Source organism: Panulirus ornatus, chromosome 62 (genome assembly GCF_036320965.1).
Source record: "Panulirus ornatus isolate Po-2019 chromosome 62, ASM3632096v1, whole genome shotgun sequence".
In the NCBI taxonomy this organism is placed as follows: domain Eukaryota; kingdom Metazoa; phylum Arthropoda; class Malacostraca; order Decapoda; family Palinuridae; genus Panulirus; species Panulirus ornatus.
Window position 1 is genome coordinate 6,124,422 of NC_092285.1, and position 23,642 is coordinate 6,148,063.

Below are 23,642 nucleotides of genomic sequence, written 5' to 3' on the forward strand. Positions count from 1 at the left end.
ATGTTATTTTTTGCTATATACTTGACAATTTGTTAAATGGCTAGTGATTTAGAATTTCCTAATACACACATTTCACTTTACTTCTAAATGATGTGATAAAAGGAAACAAATGATCGTGTGATATTTATTTGGCGCAATATATTATTGATACATTTTGTTTTCATATTAACAAAAATGCATATTCACATGCAAGCACAAGCATGTCTTTAAAGATTAGAATGTCTATTAACAATCTTAAACTTAACATGATATTTATTCTATCTACATGGAAAATATTCAGTCATAGTCGTTCAAATTGAAAACAAGCAATAATATGAAACAACGAAACACACCTATTAATAATATCTAAAACATTGCTAAAATTGATATTGAAACAATGACACGTGCCATTTATGATTTTGAATTGTAAAATGAACCAGAATCAAAGTCTTACTCCGGTGTTCATTCCCAGCTGTTGTGTTCCTTTTCTCGTGCAAAATTCGACTGTTTCCCAGCGTAGAGACGTTTTATGCCATTCACGTTGCATCTGCTGCTCATGTTCTCTCTGCCAACTATAAAAAACAAAAAAACTGTTTACAAGGGATGGACATTCATTTTACAGTGAAGTTTTCAATTTAAATCATTAAACATTTACATAATGTACAATATTGTACATAATTGCTTACTCTGATGCAGGTATTTCATTGTCCGCAAGTTTTACTGCTGTCAGCTTTCACTCGCAACATGAAATTCTAAAAGGATCCGGTGCTTTATTACTGTTTTTATATTGCCTATTAGACTTTCCAGGATGATCAATCTCTCTCTCTTTCTCTCTCTCTCTCTCTCTCTCTCTCTCTCTCTCTCTCTCTCTCTCTCTCTCTCTCTCTCTCTCTCTCTCTCTCTCTCTCTCTCTCTCTCTCTCTCTCTCTCTCTCTCTCTCTCTCTCTCTCTCTCTCTCTCTCTCTCTCTCTCTCTCTCTCTCTCTCTCTCTCTCTCTCTCTCTCTCTCTCTCTCTCTCTCTCTCTCTCTCTCTCTCTCTCTCTCTCTCTCTCTCTCTCTCTCTCTCTCTCTCTCTCTCTCTCTCTCTCTCTCTCTCTCTCTCTCTCTCTCTCTCTCTCTCTCTCTCTCTCTCTCTCTCTCTCTCTCTCTCTCTCTCTCTCTCTCTCTCTCTCTCTCTCTCTCTCTCTCTCTCTCTCTCTCTCTCTCTCTCTCTCTCTCTCTCTCTCTCTCTCTCTCTCTCTCTCTCTCTCTCTCTCTCTCTCTCTCTCTCTCTCTCTCTCTCTCTCTCTCTCTCTCTCTCTCTCTCTCTCTCTCTCTCTCTCTCTCTCTCTCTCTCTCTCTCTCTCTCTCTCTCTCTCTCTCTCTCTCTCTCTCTCTCTCTCTCTCTCTCTCTCTCTCTCTCTCTCTCTCTCTCTCTCTCTCTCTCTCTCTCTCTCTCTCTCTCTCTCTCTCTCTCTCTCTCTCTCTCTCTCTCTCTCTCTCTCTCTCTCTCTCTCTCTCTCTCTCTCTCTCTCTCTCTCTCTCTCTCTCTCTCTCTCTCTCTCTCTAATCTAAAGAAAGTAAAGTTAAATGAAACTATAATTTCATTCTAAAGGAAACCAAAATGGCATCCAACCTAGAAGTATAATCCTTCCTCCGCATCTATACGCAAAATAAAAGCTCAAAGATGCCCACTTGTCTAGCAAAAAGGCAGATAAACTTGAATAGTCTGACACCGAATAGACGAATAAAAACTTACAACAGAAGAAACAGACTTGAAATACAGAGCGTAAGAACACATCCTTCTATATAGAAATGGCGACCCTGCTCAAGACAAACAGATACAAAGATACGTTTCTTTGTATCTGTTTGTCTTGAGCAGGGTCGCCATTTGTGAAAACGGGAAATTTCTTATCCAACAAAGAAAACGGCCAACTTTTCATATGTATTAAAATATGCCACAATATTTACATAGAGTACAGCCCTTTGTTTTATTTTTTGTGGTAATGTTATTTTGTTAAATGACGTGATTTAGAATTTCACTATTTCTAAATGATGTGATAAAAGGAAACAAATGATCGTGTGATTTTTATTTGGCGCAATACATTATTGACAAATACATATCAAGACATCTTAAATTCAACTTTTAGAAGATAGTCTGACAAAAATGCAAGCACAAACATGTCTTTAAAGATTAGAGAAAGGATGTAAAATAATGACTGTCTATTCACAATCTTTTAAAACCTGACAACCTGATATTTAAGGATTTTCTATCGATGTGGAAATATATTGTCATACATGTTGAAAATGAAAACAAGCAATAATATGAAACAGAAGACACATTAATAATATCCAAAATATTCTTAAAATTGATATTGAAACAATGCCACATGCCGTTTATGATTTTCAATTGTAAAATAAACAAACCAAAATCAAAGTCTCACTTCGGTGTTCATTCCCAGCTATTGTGTTTCTTTTCTGGTGCAAAATTTGACCGTTTCCCAGCGTACAGACGTCCACGTTGCCTCTGCCGTTCCAGTTCTCTACCAAATCAATTTAGTAAAACCACGTGAATTATCCCAGCCGGTTGAACGTTCCAATATGAACAATCATTAGCTGTTCTCTACGTTTCCTTGCTGTTTTTACATATAACAAAAAACTTTCTTGTTATATACTTGATAAAGATATACTTGATAAAATTATTACTTTATCAAGTATATCTGGCGAGTTATTTGCAGTCCAGTCATCACGATTTGCATTACTATTGTTGAGAAGAATGAGTTTGGTATTGATCCTTTGTTACCTATTGGCGTCGGTCCATATACAGTTTCAGAAGACAAATTTTCATAAATTTAAGTCTTCTGAAACTAATTTACCATGAGATAATTGATTAAGAAGCCAACTACCATTGCCTTGACTTCCACAATGTCACCACGCATGTAGTTATGGCTACCTCCGCTAGGGAGCAATGGTGGATTGACCTACAGCGTCTATCATTATGTTTATCCTGATACACTGCTTTATGCATACACTAAATTTAAAAAAACACTTCCATTGTGAACACATGGAGTAAAAAACACTAACAGACTGCTATCACAAAAAGCTTTGCGTAGTGTCACAGCTTCCTCCGCTTTGATTAACTTGGCGTCTATCATTATGAAATAAAGTTTTGCATTGAATTTCAAAAACATTTGGAGTGAAAAACACCCCTACAAACAATAAACTTTTAAGGCTACCAGAAAACAGCGCAATCTAAAGAGAGTAAAGTTAAATGAAATTATACTTTCATTCTAAAGGAAACCAAAATGGCATTCACGCTAGAGGTGTAATCCTTCCTACGCATCTATACGCGAAATAAAAGCTCAAGGAATCCCACTTGTAGACACTACAACAGAAGAAACAGAATTGAAATAGAGTGCAAGGACACACCTTCTTCAGAGACGAAACATACAAGACATACAAAGAAACTGTAATTAAAAGAATTTGTGGTTTGAAGTAACGCCATCGATTCGAAACTATTAGAAAACGGGAAATATCTTATCTATCAAAGAAAACGGCCATAATATCTGCAATACAATCTATTTTTTGTGGTATGAATGTTATTTTTTGCTATATACTTGACAATTTGTTAAATGGCTAGTGATTTAGAATTTCCTAATACACACATTTCACTTTACTTCTAAATGATGTGATAAAAGGAAACAAATGATCGTGTGATATTTATTTGGCGCAATATATTATTGATACATTTTGTTTTCATATTAACAAAAATGCATATTCACATGCAAGCACAAGCATGTCTTTAAAGATTAGAATGTCTATTAGAATGTCTATTAACAATCTTAAACTTAACATGATATTTATTCTATCTACATGGAAAATATTCAGTCATAGTCGTTCAAATTGAAAACAAGCAATAATATGAAACAACAAAAGACACCTATTAGTATTATCTAAAACATTGCTAAAATTGATGTTGATACAATGCCAAATGCCATTTATGATTTTAAATTGCAAAATACAAACAAGAATCAAAGTCTAACTTCGGTGTTGTGTTCCTTTTCTCGTGCATAATTCGACTGTTTTCCAGCGTAGAAACGCTTTATGCCCCTCACGTTGCCTCTGCCGCTCATGTTCTTTCTGCTAACTATAAAAAAACAACCGTTTAAAAGGAATGAACACATTTATCTACATTGAAAATTTCAATTTCAATCATATATTTACATAATGTACAATGAAATTGTACATGATTGATGCAGGTATTTCACTGGCAACGTGAAATTTTAAACGGATCCGTTGTTCTATTACTGTTTGTGTATTGAACACATTCAAATAAGCGAAATCATCAATTGGAAAAAGCCCCGTTAACAGTCCCAGCCGGTTAAACGTTCCAGCATGATCAAATCTTAAGCTGTAACCTGAGTGAATATTTATATACTTCCAAGTTCTCTACGTTTTCTGGTTTTAGTTTTTACCCTAAATACATCTAATTAAAAAGAATTTTCTAGTAATAAATTTATCAATAACCGGCGATGAACATACATCAATTGCCGGCAGTCCGATCATCTCGATTTGCACTACCATTGTTCAGAAGAGTGTGTTTAGCATTGATCATTTGATACCCTGTCTTCAGAAATTTGATTAACAAGCAAACTACCAATGACTTCCCTTCTGTAATGTCACCGCGCACATAGTTATGGCTACCTCCGCTAGGGAACATTGGTGGATTGACTAACAGCGTCTATCATTATGTTTATCCTGATACACTGCTTTATGCATACACTAGATTTAAAAAACACTTCCATTGTGAATATTTGGAGTGAAAAACACCAACAGAGACTGCTACCAGAAAAAGCACTTAACAAACTACCATTGCCTTGCTTTGCGTAGTGTCACACCGAATTTAGTTATGGCTTCCTCCGCTTTGATTAACTTGGCGTCTATCATTATGAAATAAAGTATTGCATTGAATTTCAAAAACACTTGGAGTGAAAAACACCCCTACAAATACTTTTAAGGCTACCAGAAACAGCGCAATCTTAAGAAAGTAAAGTTAAATGAAATTATACTTTCATTCTAAAGGAAACCAAAATGGCATCCAAGCTAGAGGTGTAATCCTTCCTACGCATCTATACGCGAAATAAAAGCTCAAGGAATCCCACTTGTAGACACTACAACAGAAGAAACAGAATTGAAATAGAGTGCAAGGACACACCTTCTTCAGAGACGAAACATACAAGACATACAAAGAAACTGTAATTAAAAGAATTTGTGGTTTGAAGTAACGCCATCGATTCGAAACTATTAGAAAACGGGAAATATCTTATCTATCAAAGAAAACGGCCATAATATCTGCAATACAATCTATTTTTTGTGGTATGAATGTTATTTTTTGCTATATACTTGACAATTTGTTAAATGGCTAGTGATTTAGAATTTCCTAATACACACATTTCACTTTACTTCTAAATGATGTGATAAAAGGAAACAAATGATCGTGTGATATTTATTTGGCGCAATATATTATTGATACATTTTGTTTTCATATTAACAAAAATGCATATTCACATGCAAGCACAAGCATGTCTTTAAAGATTAGAATGTCTATTAACAATCTTAAACTTAACATGATATTTATTCTATCTACATGGAAAATATTCAGTCATAGTCGTTCAAATTGAAAACAAGCAATAATATGAAACAACAAAAGACACCTATTAGTATTATCTAAAACATTGCTAAAATTGATGTTGATACAATGCCAAATGCCATTTATGATTTTAAATTGCAAAATACAAACAAGAATCAAAGTCTAACTTCGGTGTTGTGTTCCTTTTCTCGTGCATAATTCGACTGGTTTCCAGCGTAGAAACGTTTTCTGCCCCTCACGTTGCCTCTGCCGCTCATGTTCTTTCTGCTAACTATAAAAAAACAACCGTTTAAAAGGAATGAACACATTTATCTACATTGAAAATTTCAATTTCAATCATATATTTACATAATGTACAATGAAATTGTACATGATTGATGCAGGTATTTCACTGGCAACGTGAAATTTTAAACGGATCCGTTGTTCTATTACTGTTTGTGTATTGAACACATTCAAATAAGCGAAATCATCAATTGGAAAAAGCCCCGTTAACAGTCCCAGCCGGTTAAACGTTCCAGCATGATCAAATCTTAAGCTGTAACCTGAGTGAATATTTATATACTTCCAAGTTCTCTACGTTTTCTGGTTTTGGTTTTTACCCTAAATACATCTAATTAAAAAGAATTTTCTAGTAATAAATTTATCAATAACCGGCGATGAACATACATCAATTGCCGGCAGTCCGATCATCTCGATTTGCACTACCATTGTTCAGAAGAGTGTGTTTAGCATTGATCATTTGATACCCTGTCTTCAGAAATTTGATTAACAAGCAAACTACCAATGACTTCCCTTCTGTAATGTCACCGCGCACATAGTTATGGCTACCTCCGCTAGGGAACATTGGTGGATTGACTAACAGCGTCTATCATTATGTTTATCCTGATACACTGCTTTATGCATACACTAGATTTAAAAAACACTTCCATTGTGAATATTTGGAGTGAAAAACACCAACAGAGACTGCTACCAGAAAAAGCACTTAACAAACTACCATTGCCTTGCTTTGCGTAGTGTCACACCGAATTTAGTTATGGCTTCCTCCGCTTTGATTAACTTGGCGTCTATCATTATGAAATAAAGTATTGCATTGAATTTCAAAAACACTTGGAGTGAAAAACACCCCTACAAATACTTTTAAGGCTACCAGAAACAGCGCAATCTTAAGAAAGTAAAGTTAAATGAAATTATACTTTCATTCTAAAGGAAACCAAAATGGCATCCAAGCTAGAGGTGTAATCCTTCCTACGCATCTATACGCGAAATAAAAGCTCAAGGAATCCCACTTGTAGACACTACAACAGAAGAAACAGAATTGAAATAGAGTGCAAGGACACACCTTCTTCAGAGACGAAACATACAAGACATACAAAGAAACTGTAATTAAAAGAATTTGTGGTTTGAAGTAACGCCATCGATTCGAAACTATTAGAAAACGGGAAATATCTTATCTATCAAAGAAAACGGCCATAATATCTGCAATACAATCTATTTTTTGTGGTATGAATGTTATTTTTTGCTATATACTTGACAATTTGTTAAATGGCTAGTGATTTAGAATTTCCTAATACACACATTTCACTTTACTTCTAAATGATGTGATAAAAGGAAACAAATGATCGTGTGATATTTATTTGGCGCAATATATTATTGATACATTTTGTTTTCATATTAACAAAAATGCATATTCACATGCAAGCACAAGCATGTCTTTAAAGATTAGAATGTCTATTAACAATCTTAAACTTAACATGATATTTATTCTATCTACATGGAAAATATTCAGTCATAGTCGTTCAAATTGAAAACAAGCAATAATATGAAACAACAAAAGACACCTATTAGTATTATCTAAAACATTGCTAAAATTGATGTTGATACAATGCCAAATGCCATTTATGATTTTAAATTGCAAAATACAAACAAGAATCAAAGTCTAACTTCGGTGTTGTGTTCCTTTTCTCGTGCATAATTCGACTGTTTTCCAGCGTAGAAACGCTTTATGCCCCTCACGTTGCCTCTGCCGCTCATGTTCTTTCTGCTAACTATAAAAAAACAACCGTTTAAAAGGAATGAACACATTTATCTACATTGAAAATTTCAATTTCAATCATATATTTACATAATGTACAATGAAATTGTACATGATTGATGCAGGTATTTCACTCTCTCAGCTTTCACTGGCAACGTGAAATTTTAAACGGATCCGTTGTTCTATTACTGTTTGTGTATTGAACACATTCAAATAAGCGAAATCATCAATTGGAAAAAGCCCCGTTAACAGTCCCAGCCGGTTAAACGTTCCAGCATGATCAAATCTTAAGCTGTAACCTGAGTGAATATTTATATACTTCCAAGTTCTCTACGTTTTCTGGTTTTAGTTTTTATCCTAAATACATCTAATTAAAAAGAATTTTCTAGTAATAAATTTATCAATAACCGGCGATGAACATACATCAATTGCCGGCAGTCCGATCATCTCGATTTGCACTACCATTGTTCAGAAGAGTGTGTTTAGCATTGATCATTTGATACCCTGTCTTCAGAAATTTGATTAACAAGCAAACTACCAATGACTTCCCTTCTGTAATGTCAGCGCGCACATAGTTATGGCTACCTCCGCTAGGGAACATTGGTGGATTGACTAACAGCGTCTATCATTATGTTTATCCTGATACACTGCTTTATGCATACACTAGATTTAAAAAACACTTCCATTGTGAATATTTGGAGTGAAAAACACCAACAGAGACTGCTACCAGAAAAAGCACTTAACAAACTACCATTGCCTTGCTTTGCGTAGTGTCACACCGAATTTAGTTATGGCTTCCTCCGCTTTGATTAACTTGGCGTCTATCATTATGAAATAAAGTATTGCATTGAATTTCAAAAACACTTGGAGTGAAAAACACCCCTACAAATACTTTTAAGGCTACCAGAAACAGCGCAATCTTAAGAAAGTAAAGTTAAATGAAATTATACTTTCATTCTAAAGGAAACCAAAATGGCATCCAAGCTAGAGGTGTAATCCTTCCTACGCATCTATACGCGAAATAAAAGCTCAAGGAATCCCACTTGTAGACACTACAACAGAAGAAACAGAATTGAAATAGAGTGCAAGGACACACCTTCTTCAGAGACGAAACATACAAGACATACAAAGAAACTGTAATTAAAAGAATTTGTGGTTTGAAGTAACGCCATCGATTCGAAACTATTAGAAAACGGGAAATATCTTATCTATCAAAGAAAACGGCCATAATATCTGCAATACAATCTATTTTTTGTGGTATGAATGTTATTTTTTGCTATATACTTGACAATTTGTTAAATGACTAGTGATTTAGAATTTCCTAATACACACATTTCACTTTACTTCTAAATGATGTGATAAAAGGAAACAAATGATCGTGTGATATTTATTTGGCGCAATATATTATTGATACATTTTGTTTTCATCTTAACAAAAATGCATATTCACATGCAAGCACAAGCATGTCTTTAAAGATTAGAATGTCTATTAACAATCTTAAACTTAACATGATATTTATTCTATCTACATGGAAAATATTCAGTCATAGTCGTTCAAATTGAAAACAAGCAATAATATGAAACAACAAAAGACACCTATTAGTATTATCTAAAACATTGCTAAAATTGATGTTGATACAATGCCAAATGCCATTTATGATTTTAAATTGCAAAATACAAACAAGAATCAAAGTCTAACCGGTGTTGTGTTCCTTTTCTCGTGCATAATTCGACTGTTCGTTCTGCCAACTATAAAAAAAAAAAACCGTTTAAAAGGAATGAACACTCATTTGTCTACATTGAAAATTTCAATTTCAATCATATAACATTTACATAATGTACAATGAAATTGTACATAATTGATATAATGTTTCTCTCATGCAGGTATTTCATTCTCTCAGCAAGTTTAACTTCTGTTAGCTTTCACTGGCAACGTGAAATTTTAAACGGATCCGTTGTTCTATTACAGTTTGTGTACTGAACACATTCAAATAAGCCAAATCATCAATTGGAAAAAGCCCCGTTAACAGTCCCAGCCGGTTAAACTTTCCAGCATGATCAATCAAAAGCTGTAACCTGAGTGAATTTATATACTTCCAAGTTCTCTACGTTTTCTGGTTTTGGTTTTTACCCTAAATACATCTAATTAAAAAGAATTTTCTAGTAATAAATTTATCAAGTATATCCGGCAATAACGAAGATGCATCAATTGCCGGCAGTCCGATCATCTCGATTTGCACTACCATTGTTTAGAAGAGTGAATTTAGCATTGATCATTTGTTCCCTGTCTTCAGAAACTTGATTAACAAGCCAATTACCATTGACTTCCCTTCTGCAATATCACCGCGCACATAGTTATGGCTACCTCCGCTTTATGCATACACTAGATTTAAAAAACACTTCCATTGTAAACACATGAAGTGAAAAACACTCCAACAAATACTGCTACCAGGAAAAGCACTTAACAAACAAACAAACTACTATTGCCTTGCTTTGCGTAGTGTCACAGCGAATTTAGTTATGGCTTCCTCCGCTTTGATTAACTTGGCGTCTATCATTATGAAATAGAGTATTGCATTGAATTTCATAAACACAGAATGAAGAACACCCAGAAGTGAAAAAAACCCTACAAATACTGCTTTATAATTAGTAGACAATAACCTTTTAAGGCTACTAGAAACAGCGCAATCTAAAGAGAGTAAAGTTAAATGAAATTATACTCTCATTCTAAATGAAGCCAAAATGGCATCCAAGCTAGAGGTGTAATCCTTCCTACGCATCTATAGGCGAAATAAAAGCTCAAGGAATCCCACTTGTAGACACTACAACAGAAGAAACAGAATTGAAATAAAGAGTGCAAGGACACACCTTCTTCAGAGACGAAACATACAAGACATACAAAGAAACGTAATTAAAAGAATTTGTGATGCTTGAAGTAACGCCATCTGGAAGATCGATTCAAAATTATTAGAAAACGGGAAAAATATCTTATCTATCAAAGAAAACGGCCATAATATCTGCAATATAATCTATTTTTTGTGGTATGAATGTTATTTTTTCGCTATATATTTGACATTCTATTAAATGACTAGTGATTTTGAATTTCCTTATACTCTTACATTTTACTTTACTTCTAAATGATGTGATAAAAGGAAACAAATGATCGTGTGATATTGATACATTTTGTTTTCATCTTAAAAGAAGACAATCTAACAAAAATGCATATTCACATGCAAGCACAAGCATGTCTTTAAAGATTAGAATAAGTCTATTAACAATCTTAATCTTAACCTATTTATTCTATCTACATGGGAAATATTCAGTCATAGCCGTTCAAATTGAAAACAAGCAATGACCTGAGTGAATATTTATATACTTCCAAGTTCTCTACGTTTTCTAATTACATCTAATTAAAAAGAATTTTTTAGTAATAAACTTATTAAGTATATCCGGCGATAACGAAGATACATCAATTGCCGACAGTCCGATCATCTCGATTTGCACTACCATTGTTCAGAAGAGTGAGTTTAGCATTGATCATTTGTTCCCTGTCTTCAGAAACTTGATTAACAAGCCAACTACCATTGACTTCCCTTCTGCAATGTCACCGCGCACATAGTTATGGCTACCTCCGCTGGGGAACATTGGTGGATTTACAAACAACGTCTAACATTATGTTTATCCTTATACCCTATTTTATGCATACACTAGATTTAAAAAAACACTTCCATTGTAAACACATGGAGTGAAAAACACTCCAACAAATACTGCTACCAGAAAAAGCACTTAACAAACAAACTACCATTGCCTTGCTTTGCTCAGTGTCACAGCGAATTTAGTTATGGCTTCCTCTGCTTTGATTAACTTGGCGTCTATCAAAAATACTTGGAGTGAAAAAAACCCTACAAATACTGCTTTATAATTAGTAGACAATAAACATTTAAACAGTGTAATCTAAAGAGAGTAAAGTTAAATGAAATTATACTTTCATTCTAAAGGAAACCAAAATGGCATCCAAGCTAGATGTGTAATCCTTCCTACGCATCTATACGCGAAATAAAAGCTCAAGGAATCCCACATCATCCCACAACATCAGAAGAAACAGACTTGAAATACAGAGCGTAAGGACACACCCTCTTCAGAGACGAAACATACAAGACATACAAACATATAAATAGTGGTCCTGCTCAAGACAGATACAAAGAAACGTAATTAAAAGAATTTATGATGCTTGAAGTAACGCCATCTAGAAGATCGATTCAAAACTGTTAGAAAACGGGAAATATCTATCAAAGAAAACGGCCATAATATCTGCAATATAATCCATTTTTTTTGGTCTGAATGTTATTTGACATTTTATTAAATGACTAGTGATTTAGAATTTCCTAATACTCTTACATTTTACTTTACTTCTAAATGATGTGATAAAATGAAACAAATGATATATGATACATTTTGTTTTCATCTTAAAAGGACACAGTCTAACAAAAATGCATATTCATATGCAAGCACAAGCATGTCTTTAAAGATTAGAATAAGTCTATCAACAATCTTAAACTTAACCTGTAGATGTAGATAGAATAAATATTCTATCTACATGGAAAATATTGTCAGTCGTTCAAATTGAAAACAAGCAATAATATGAAACAACAAAAGACACCTATTAGTAATATCTAAAACATTGCTAAAATTGATATTGATACAATGCCAAATGCCATTTATGATTTTGAATTGGAAAATACAAACCAGAATCAAAGTCTGACTTCGGTGTTGTGTTCCTTTTCTCGTGCATAATTCGACTGTTTTCCAGCGCAGAAACGTTTTATGCCTTCACGTTGCCTCTGCCGCTCATGTTCTTTCTGCTTACTATAAAAAAAAAAAAAAAAACGTTTAAAAGGAATGGACACTCATTTGTCTACATAATGTACAATGAAATTGTACATAATTGCTATAATGTTTCTCTGATGCAGGTATTTCATTCTCTCCGCAAGTTTAACTTTTGTTAGCTTTCACTGGCAACGTGAAATTTTAAACGGATCCGTTTGTGTATTGAACACGTCATTCAAATAAGCCAAATTATCAATTGGGAAAAGCCACGTTAACAGCCCCAGCCGGTTAAACGTTCCAGCATGATCAATCATAAGCTGTAACCTGAGTGAATATTTATATACTTCCAAGTTCTCTACGTTTTCTGGTTTTGGTTTTTACCCTAAATACATCTAATTAAAAAGAATTTATCAAGTATATCCGGCGATGACGAAGATATATCAATTGCCGACAGTCCGATCATCTCGATTTGCACTACCATTGTTCAGAAGAGTGAGTTTAGTATTGATCATTTGTTCCCTGTCTTCAGAAACGATTAACAAGCCAATTACCATTGACTAGGGAACATTGGTGGATTGACTAATTTGGCGTCTTTCATTATGCCACCAGAAACAGCACAAAACATATTTAACAAACAAGGCAACTACCATTGCCTTGCTTTGCGCAGTGTCACCGCTTCCTCCGCTAGGGAGAAATGGTGCTTGGACAAATCTGGCGTTTATCATTATGAAATAATAAGATATTCAATTGAATTTAAAAAACAGTGAAAAACACCCCTACAAACACTGCTTTATAGTTAGTAGAAAATAAACTGTCAAGGCTACCAGAAACCGCAATACACAATACACCAAAATTAATTATATATATATATATATATATATATACATATATATATATATATATATATATATATATATATATATATATATATATATATATATAGTTAAATCAAACTATACTTTCATTCTACAGGAAACCAATATGGCATCGAAGCTAGAAGTGTAATCCTTCCTCCGCATCTATACGCGAAATAAAAGCTCAAGGAAGCCTACTTGTCTAACAAAAAGGCAGATAAACCTGAATAGTCTGACTTACCGAAAAGACAAGTAGACACTACAACATCAGTAGAAACAGACTTGAAATACAGAGCGTAAGAACACATCCTTCTTCAGAGACGACACATACAAGACTAAATGCAAATGGCGGTCCTGCTCAAGACAAACAGATACAAAGAAACGTAATTAAAAGAATTTGTGATGCTTGAAGTAACGCCATCTGGAAGAGCGATTCAAAACTATTAGAAAACGGGAAATACCTTATCCATCAAAGAAAACGGCCAACTTTTAAAATATTGCTTCACAATGGAAAACAATATAAACTTGACATTTTGTTAAATGACTAGTCATTTAGAATTTCCTAATACTCTTACATTTCACTTTATTTCTAAATGTGATAAAAGGAAACAAATGATCGTGTAATATTTATTTGGCGCAATACATTATTGACAAATATATATCAGGATATTTTGTTTTCATTTTATAGGAGATAATCTGACAAGCACAAGCATGTCTTTAAAGATTGGAGAAAGGATGTAAAATAATGACCAAGTCTATTCACAATCTTTTACAACATGTAAATATATTCAGTCATACTCGTTGAAAATGAAAACAAGACACCTATTAATAATATCAAAAACATTGCTAAAATTGATAATGAAACAATGCCACATGCCATTTATGATTTTAAATTGTAAAATAACACAAACCAGAATCGAAGTCTCACTTCGGTGTTCATTCCCAGCTGTTGTGTTCCTTTTCTCGTGCAAAATTTGACTGTTTCCCAGCGTAGAGACGTTTTATGCCTTCACGTTGCCTCTGCCGCTCATGTTCTCTCTGCCAACTATGAAATAAAACGTTGACAAGGAATGGACACTCATTTATCTACATTGAAAATTTCAATTTCAATTATCAAACATTTACATAATGTACACTGAAATTGTACATAATTGATATAATGTTTCCAGGTACACTGCTACTCCGCAAGTTTAACTGCTGTCAGCTTTCACTGGCAACATGAAATTTTAAAAGGATCCGGTTCTATTACTGTTTGTATATTGCAAACTTAAAACAAAAAACGTCAATCAAATAAGTCAAATCATCAATTTGGTAAAACCACGTGAACTGTCCCAGCCGGTTAAACGTTCCAATATAAACAATCATTAGCTGTAACCTGAGTGAATATTCATATACTTCCAAGTTCTCTACGTTTTCTGGTTGTGGTTTTTACCCTAAATACAAAATAATAAATTTATCAAGTATATCCGGCGATGACGAGGATACATCAATGCCGAGTTATTGGCAGTCCATAATATTTGCACTATTATTGTTGAGAAGAGTGAGTTTAACATTGATCATGATAATCATTTATTCCCTAATGGCGTCGGTCCATATAAATATTCATTGACAATGAAAATCTAAGTCTTCTGAAACTACTTTACCATGAGATAATTGATTAACAAGCCAACTGCCATTGCCTTGCCTTGCGCAATGTCACCGCGCATGTAGTTATGGCTACCTCCGCTAGGGAGCAGTGGTGGATTGACTAACTTGGCGTCTTTCATTATGTTTATCCTGATACCCTACTTTGTGCATACAGACAAATGATAAAGTATTCCACTAGATTTAAAAAACACTTTCATTGTGAACACTTGGAGTGAAAAACATTCCAACAAACACTGCTACCAGAAAGCAATTAACATATTTAACAAACAAGCCAACTACCATTGCCTTGCTTTGCGCAGTATCACCGCGCATGTGGTTATGGCTTCCTCCGCTAGGGAAGTATTGCATTGAATTAAAAAAAAAAAACACTTGGAAAAACAACCCTACAAACACTTTCAAGGCTACCAGAAACAGCGCAATAATCCATACACCAAAATGTATATATATATATATATATATATATATATATATATATATATATATATATATATATATATATATAATCTAAAGAAAGTAAAGTTAAATGAAACTATACTTTCATTCTAAAGGAAACCAATATGGCATCGAAGCTAGAAGTGTAATCCTTCCTCCGCATCTATACGCGAAATAAAAGCTCAAGGAAGCCTACTTGTCTAACAAAAAGGCAGATAAACCTGAATAGTCTGACTTACCGAAAAGACAAGTAGACACTACAACATCAGTAGAAACAGACTTGAAATACAGAGCGTAAGAACACATCCTTCTTCAGAGACGACACATACAAGACTAAATGCAAATGGCGGTCCTGCTCAAGACAAACAGATACAAAGAAACGTAATTAAAAGAATTTGTGATGCTTGAAGTAACGCCATCTGGAAGAGCGATTCAAAACTATTAGAAAACGGGAAATACCTTATCCATCAAAGAAAACGGCCAACTTTTCCTATATATTCAATAATATCTGCATAGAATAGAGCCCTTTGTTCTATTTTTTTGTGGTATGAATGTTATCTTTTGCTTTAGCAATGGAAAACAATATACACTTGACATTTTGTTAAATGACTAGTGATTTAGAATTTCCTAATACAACTGATCGTGTGATATTTATTTGGCGCAATACATTATTGACAAATATATATCAATACATTTTGTTTTCATCTTATAGGAGACAGTTTAACAAAAATGCATATTGACATTCACATGCAAGCACAAGCATGTCTTTAAAGATTGGAATAAGGATATAGAATAATGACCAAGTCTATTCACAATCTTTTACAACTTAACGACCTGATATTTAAGAGTATTTCTATCTACATGTATATATATTCAGTCATTTTGAAAACAAGCAATAATATGAAACAAGACACCTATTAATAATATCAAAAACATTGCTAAAATTGATATTGAAACAATGCCACATGCCATTTATGATTTTAAATTGTAAAATAACACAAACCAGAATCGAAGTCTCACTTCGGTGTTCATTCCCAGCTGTTGTGTTCCTTTTCTCGTGCAAAATTTGACTGTTTCCCAGCGTAGAGACGTTTTATGCCTTCACGTTGCCTCTGCCGCTCATGTTCTCTCTGCCAACTATGAAATAAAACGTTGACAAGGAATGGACACTCATTTATCTACATTGAAAATTTCAATTTCAATTATCAAACATTTACATAATGTACACTGAAATTGTACATAATTGATATAATGTTTCCAGGTACACTGCTACTCCGCAAGTTTAACTGCTGTCAGCTTTCACTGGCAACATGAAATTTTAAAAGGATCCGGTTCTATTACTGTTTGTATATTGCAAACTTAAAACAAAAAACGTCAATCAAATAAGTCAAATCATCAATTTGGTAAAACCACGTGAACTGTCCCAGCCGGTTAAACGTTCCAATATAAACAATCATTAGCTGTAACCTGAGTGAATATTCATATACTTCCAAGTTCTCTACGTTTTCTGGTTGTGGTTTTTACCCTAAATACAAAATAATAAATTTATCAAGTATATCCGGCGATGACGAGGATACATCAATGCCGAGTTATTGGCAGTCCATAATATTTGCACTATTATTGTTGAGAAGAGTGAGTTTAACATTGATCATGATAATCATAATGGCGTCGGTCCATATAAATATTCATTGACAATGAAAATCTAAGTCTTCTGAAACTACTTTACCATGAGATAATTGATTAACAAGCCAACTGCCATTGCCTTGCCTTGCGCAATGTCACCGCGCATGTAGTTATGGCTACCTCCGCTAGGGAGCAGTGGTGGATTGACTAACTTGGCGTCTTTCATTATGTTTATCCTGATACCCTACTTTGTGCATACAGACAAATGATAAAGTATTCCACTAGATTTAAAAAACACTTTCATTGTGAACACTTGGAGTGAAAAACACTCCAACAAACACTGCTACCAGAAAGCAATTAACATATTTAACAAACAAGCCAACTACCATTGCCTTGCTTTGCGCAGTATCACCGCGCATGTGGTTATGGCTTCCTCCGCTAGGGAAGTATTGCATTGAATTAAAAAAAAAACACTTGGAAAAACAACCCTACAAACACTTTCAAGGCTACCAGAAACAGCGCAATAATCCATACACCAAAATGTATATATATATATATATATATATATATATATATATATATATATATATATATATATATATATATATATATATATATAATCTAAAGAAAGTAAAGTTAAATGAAACTATACTTTCATTCTAAAGGAAACCAATATGGCATCTAAGCTAGAAGTGTAATCCTTCCTCCGCATCTATACGCGAAATAAAAGCTCAAGGAAGCCTACTTGTCTAACAAAAGGGCAGTTAAACCTGAATAGTCTGACTTACCGAAAAGACAAGTAGACACTACAACATCAGTAGAAACAGACTTGAAATACAGAGCGTAAGAACACATCCTTCTTCAGAGACGACACATACAAGACTAAATGCAAATGGCGGTCCTGCTCAAGACAAACAGATACAAAGAAACGTAATTAAAAGAATTTGTGATGCTTGAAGTAACGCCATCTGGAAGAGCGTTTCTAAACTATTAGAAAACGGTAAATACCTTATCCATCAAAGAAAACGGCCAACTTTTCCTATATATTCAATAATATCTGCATAGAATAGAGCCCTTTGTTCTATTTTTTTGTGGTATGAATGTTATCTTTTGCTTTAGCAATGGAAAACAATATAAATTTGACATTTTGTTAAATGACTAGTGATTTAGAATTTCCTAATACAACTGATCGTGTGATATTTATTTGGCGCAATACATTATTGACAAATATATATCAATACATTTTGTTTTCAGCTTATAGGAGACAGTTTAACAAAAATGCATATTGACATTCACATGCAAGCACAAGCATGTCTTTAAAGATTGGAATAAGGATATAGAATAATGACCAAGTCTATTCACAATCTTTTACAACTTAACGACCTGATATTTAAGAGTATTTCTATCTACATGTATATATATTCAGTCATTTTGAAAACAAGCAATAATATGAAACAAGACACCTATTAATAATATCAAAAACATTGCTAAAATTGATATTGAAACAATGCCACATGCCATTTATGATTTTAAATTGTAAAATAACACAAACCAGAATCGAAGTCTCACTTCGGTGTTCATTCCCAGCTGTTGTGTTCCTTTTCTCGTGCAAAATTTGACTGTTTCCCAGCGTAGAGACGTTTTATGCCTTCACGTTGCCTCTGCCGCTCATGTTCTCTCTGCCAACTATGAAATAAAACGTTGACAAGGAATGGACACTCATTTATCTACATTGAAAATTTCAATTTCAATTATCAAACATTTACATAATGTACACTGAAATTGTACATAATTGATATAATGTTTCCAGCTTTCACTGGCAACATGAAATTTTAAAAGGATCCGGTTCTATTACTGTTTGTATATTGCAAACTTAAAACAAAAAACGTCAATCAAATAAGTCAAATCATCAATTTGGTAAAACCACGTGAACTGTCCCAGCCGGTTAAACGTTCCAATATAAACAATCATTAGCTGTAACCTGAGTGAATATTCATATACTTCCAAGTTCTCTACGTTTTCTGGTTGTGGTTTTTACCCTAAATACAAAATAATAAATTTATCAAGTATATCCGGCGATGACGAGGATACATCAATGCCGAGTTATTGGCAGTCCATAATATTTGCACTATTATTGTTGAGAAGAGTGAGTTTAACATTGATCATGATAATCATTTATTCCCTAATGGCGTCGGTCCATATAAATATTCATTGACAATGAAAATCTAAGTCTTCTGAAACTACTTTACCATGAGATAATTGATTAACAAGCCAACTACCATTGCCTTGCCTTGCGCAATGTCACCGCGCATGTAGTTATGGCTACCTCCGCTAGGGAGCAGTGGTGGATTGACTAACTTGGCGTCTTTCATTATGTTTATCCTGATACCCTACTTTGTGCATACAGACAAATGATAAAGTATTCCACTAGATTTAAAAAACACTTTCATTGTGAACACTTGGAGTGAAAAACACTCCAACAAACACTGCTACCAGAAACAGTGTCACCGCGCATGTAGTTATGGCTTCCTCCACTAGGGAGCAGTGGTGCTTTGACTAACTTGGCGTCTATCATTATGAAATAATAAAGTATTGCATTGAATTTAAAAAACACTTGGAGTGAAAAACACCCCTACAAACACTGCTTTATAGTTAGTAGACAATAAACTTTCAAGGCTACCAGAAACAGCGCAATACACCATACAAAATTAATGAAGTACATGAGACTTACCGTAGGTCAGTTAAAATGTGCTTCGAATTTTATGAAGCAAATCACCTCTGCTAGAAGGGAGCTTTCACATGGGATACGCTTTGCCGCTTCACGTCACCAGACTTTAAAGAGTACGACCAACCACATGAAAGTAACTGAACATTTTGCACTGCTAGAAATATGTAAGCCACAAGACGCTACAGAGCGTAGGGGGGGAGAGGTGGGCATGTGAAAGCTCCCTTCTAGCAGAGGTGATTTGCTTCATAAAATTCGAAGCACATTTCAACTGACCTACGGTAAGTCTCGTGTACTTCATTAATTTTACGTCAGTAAATCACACCTCTGCTAGAGGTCGCTTTCCCATGAGGTTTTAAAGCCATGTGGGTGTCGTACTGTAGACATGCAGAGAGGAGAAATGATACAAGCAGTAACCAACGGCAATATAGTAAGAAATTTACATAGCCATGGACCAGGTGACAAGAGACAACATCTCCTATGCAAACAAAATGAACAGACTATTGAAGGACAGCATCTTGGAAAGGATCGTGACTCCGGACAATCTGCTTGTCAGAAAACTTGGCAAAAGTGGCAGCCCTGGACCACCCAGCCCTTGCCATGATGTGTCCAATCGGTAGAGCCATGGCTTTGGCTTTCGATGCAGCTGCAGGCCGAACACTGCCCGCTGAATACTGGCTGGAGTCTATGCCCGACAGAGAAAGCACTGTTCGAATCCACCTTGCAACAGTGTCCCTCGTTACATGCTTGTGGGGCTTGATAAAACTTAGGAGTAACTTCCCATTCTCCTGATGTGCAGAATTTCTGAACTCTTCTGTCCTAGCAATATACATTTTCAGAGTTTCACACACACACACACACATAATCATAATGGCACACAGATGCTGTAGCACCTGCTGAATATCCCAAGTCAAGAACTAGGGACAGACGGCCGCAAGTTAAAAACTCCCTTTAAGAACCTGGTGACAAGAGGATGGCTGCCTGCACTGCACAGTAATCCCCAGGGAGGAGAGTGCACGCCTGGCTGTGTTGATCGAAGTATAACACCTCTGTGGAAAGTGACAGACAGAAAATTCACAATATTAGTTACAGTGGGAGCAAAGGGATCGATGTTCCGGCTACCACAAAACTGTAACCACCTGTTAATATGTGGCTTGTACTGCCTCGCAGTCGCAGGTCTCCAGGAGGAAAGGATGATGTCCGCACCTGCCTGAGAAAAGCCCCTGTCTCGCAGACGTTGCCGGATAAGAGGCAAGCCATCAGTCGGGTGTGTCGTGGTTCCTTGACCAGCAAAGTGAGTAGAGTCCCCATCCAGGGCTGGGACGGCCAGAGAGGCAATACCATCCACCCCTTCGCTGACTCTGCTCGAATTTTCTGTAGGCACCTGGCAATCAGAGCAAAGGGTGGGAAAAGGTTCAAACTGATACCATCAAAATGTTCTGCATCTGGGTCAGCTTTCCAGGAGCAGAAACGAGTCACTTGAGCATTCAGTCTAGAAGCAGAGATCAATGCTCGGAACCCCAAATACTTCAGAGAGGGCCCTAAAGAGTTCTTCATTCAATTTCCACTCATGTCTGCCATTGAATGTCCAAGATGCAGCGTCTGCCATGAGATTGACTTTACCCGGTACATGAGAGCAGGTAAGCCAGATATCATTCACCGCACACCACTCCCAAAGGTCACGGTAAATGTCATCACACAGTGAGGACCGTATGCCGCCCATTTCATTGACATAGGTCACCGCCGAACATGTCGTCCTTTGAGAAGAGATGCAAATGAGCGCACTACCAGGGAGATGGCTTTGAGTTCCTTTGCATTAATGTGCAAGGCAGATTCTGATAATGACCATCTCCCATTAACTTTTTGTTGATTGAGGTGGCCACCCCAACCTAAATTTGATGCATCAGTATACAGATCCAATTCTGTACCCTTCCGAAAAATCTGTCTGTTTTGCAATGCAATGTGAGATACCCACCAAAGCAAGTCCAATCTCATCTCATGAGTGACCACCATCCACTTGTCAAAGTTACCTTTTGCGACTCTTAATGCAGCAATCTTAGCACATTCTAACAGCCTGTAATGCAGTTTCCCCATCTCTGCTGCTGGAACGGCTGCAACTAATAGCCTAACAACTCTGACCACATTCCGAATTTTGGCTCCGTCACTATGTAACAATTCCTCACAGCATTGTGTATCCTACGATCAGGTAATGTTACTGTCATAGTCTCAGAATCTATAATGTTCCCCAAATACTCCAAGCACTTAGTGGGGACCAAGACAGATTTGCTTTCGATAATACAGAAACCTAACTTCTTAATCAAGTCAACAGTGGCACGCACACTCTCACAACATCCATCAAAAGTGCAGTGACAAATAAGAGTATCATCAATGATATGTCCCTTCTCTCTAAGTACAGCAAAAACAGGTTTCATTAATTTAGTGAACAGACGGGGACCATCCGCAACCCCATTAGGGAGACACGTGAAGTGATAAATTTTTCCTTGCCACTTGAAACAGAATAATGGGCGTGCCGCAAATCGACAAAGGCCATGAAGACACCGCTGTTAACAAGACGAATCGCCTGCTCAAAATTTTCCATCTTGAAGTGTTTGTACTCTAAAAATTCATTAAATTTTTCCAGGTTAAGGATCATCCTAAACCCACCATCCTTCTTCCGTCTTAAGAAAATAGGGGAAAGAATCTGCCCCTCCTGTCTCTGGGTCTCCTTGATAACCCCGAGACTCAAAAGCTGTACAATTTCCTGGCAAACAATTGCTTTTCCTCAACATTAAACACATACTCAACTTCTTCAGCAAATAAAGGAACAATATTAGCAACATCAATATCTAAATGACAATGCTGAACAATATCTAAAATATTTGGATCACTGGTAATAGCATGTCACTCATGTACAAAATAGTGAAGTCTGCCAACTTGAAAAGGATGACTCACCTCAGTTACTGCCGGGGATTGTGACCCCGGCCTCGGGAGTTTTTTGTCTCAGGACCCTGCCGTGAGAAGGATTGCCGGTGCTCACTCTGGGGACCACGCGTGCGTTGGCCATATGGATGAAACCTGGCCATAAAACTCCCAGAAGAGCAGGACCGTAAGCCCTGGCGCACTGCAGGAGAACACTGTCAGGTCGCCCGTCATTCTAAGAGACACAATCATCACTGGAAAGGTAATGCTCAGCTGGAGTAAAGCCCGAAAAATCCGTGGGCGAGCGCGAGGGAGGCACCACCTGGCTAGAAAGGCCAATGTTTACATCGGCGGCCGCCGCGGCGTCATCAGCCCCCCGACTGGGGCCTAAGTTCCTTTCCTCCTTCATTTTCTCCACATCACCACGTAAAGCAGCCAAAGCGTCCATCACCATGTTCCAGGGCGGCGCAGATGCCTCATCCCGTGAGGTAGAAGGCAAGGAACGTGTGTGCTGGGAAGCAGAGTCACCGCCGTCACCAGTGACGTGACATGGGGCCTATTGTTACCGCCTTGAAGAGCCTCCAGCTGAGAAGGGCTGCTCCTGGAGCTAGTCCTATGCGAGGAGCCTTTCCTCACATGCCTGGCATGTTCAGAATCGCCCTCCTTACTCGACCTCCGTATGTCCGGGACATCCGACATGGCGGCGGCGATAGCAAGGCGGCGGTGCAGGTCAGTGTGAGAGTCGTCAACAACGCTCCTCAACGGATCACGGGTGGTGTTGCAGCCAGCCCCAAACTGGGTCACGGGCTGTAGCAAAGCCTTTCCGCTCCAGAGGGATCACGGGAAGAAGGCTGCCAAGCTCGCAGCTGCAGAAAACCGTCTGGACGGCGCGAAGGAAGCACAGCAACTGGTGGCGTGAAGCGGCAAAGCGTATCTCATGGGCAAGCGACCTCTAGCAGAGATATGATTTGCTGAC

At 36.3% G+C, this 23,642-nt stretch overlaps 1 long non-coding RNA gene across 1 annotated transcript; it reads right to left on the reverse strand.

Annotated features, from left to right (window-relative positions):
* Positions 1-432: 432 nt before the first annotated feature.
* Positions 433-23,429, reverse strand: LOC139745775 (uncharacterized). Its single transcript, XR_011711945.1, has 8 exons — positions 22,700-23,429; positions 18,575-18,708; positions 17,811-17,923; positions 16,403-16,536; positions 15,639-15,751; positions 14,232-14,365; positions 13,562-13,674; positions 433-544 (listed from the first exon to the last, which is right to left on the reverse strand). It is a non-coding gene; the product is annotated as an uncharacterized lncRNA (long non-coding RNA).
* Between the last annotated feature and the right edge of the window lie 213 nt (positions 23,430-23,642).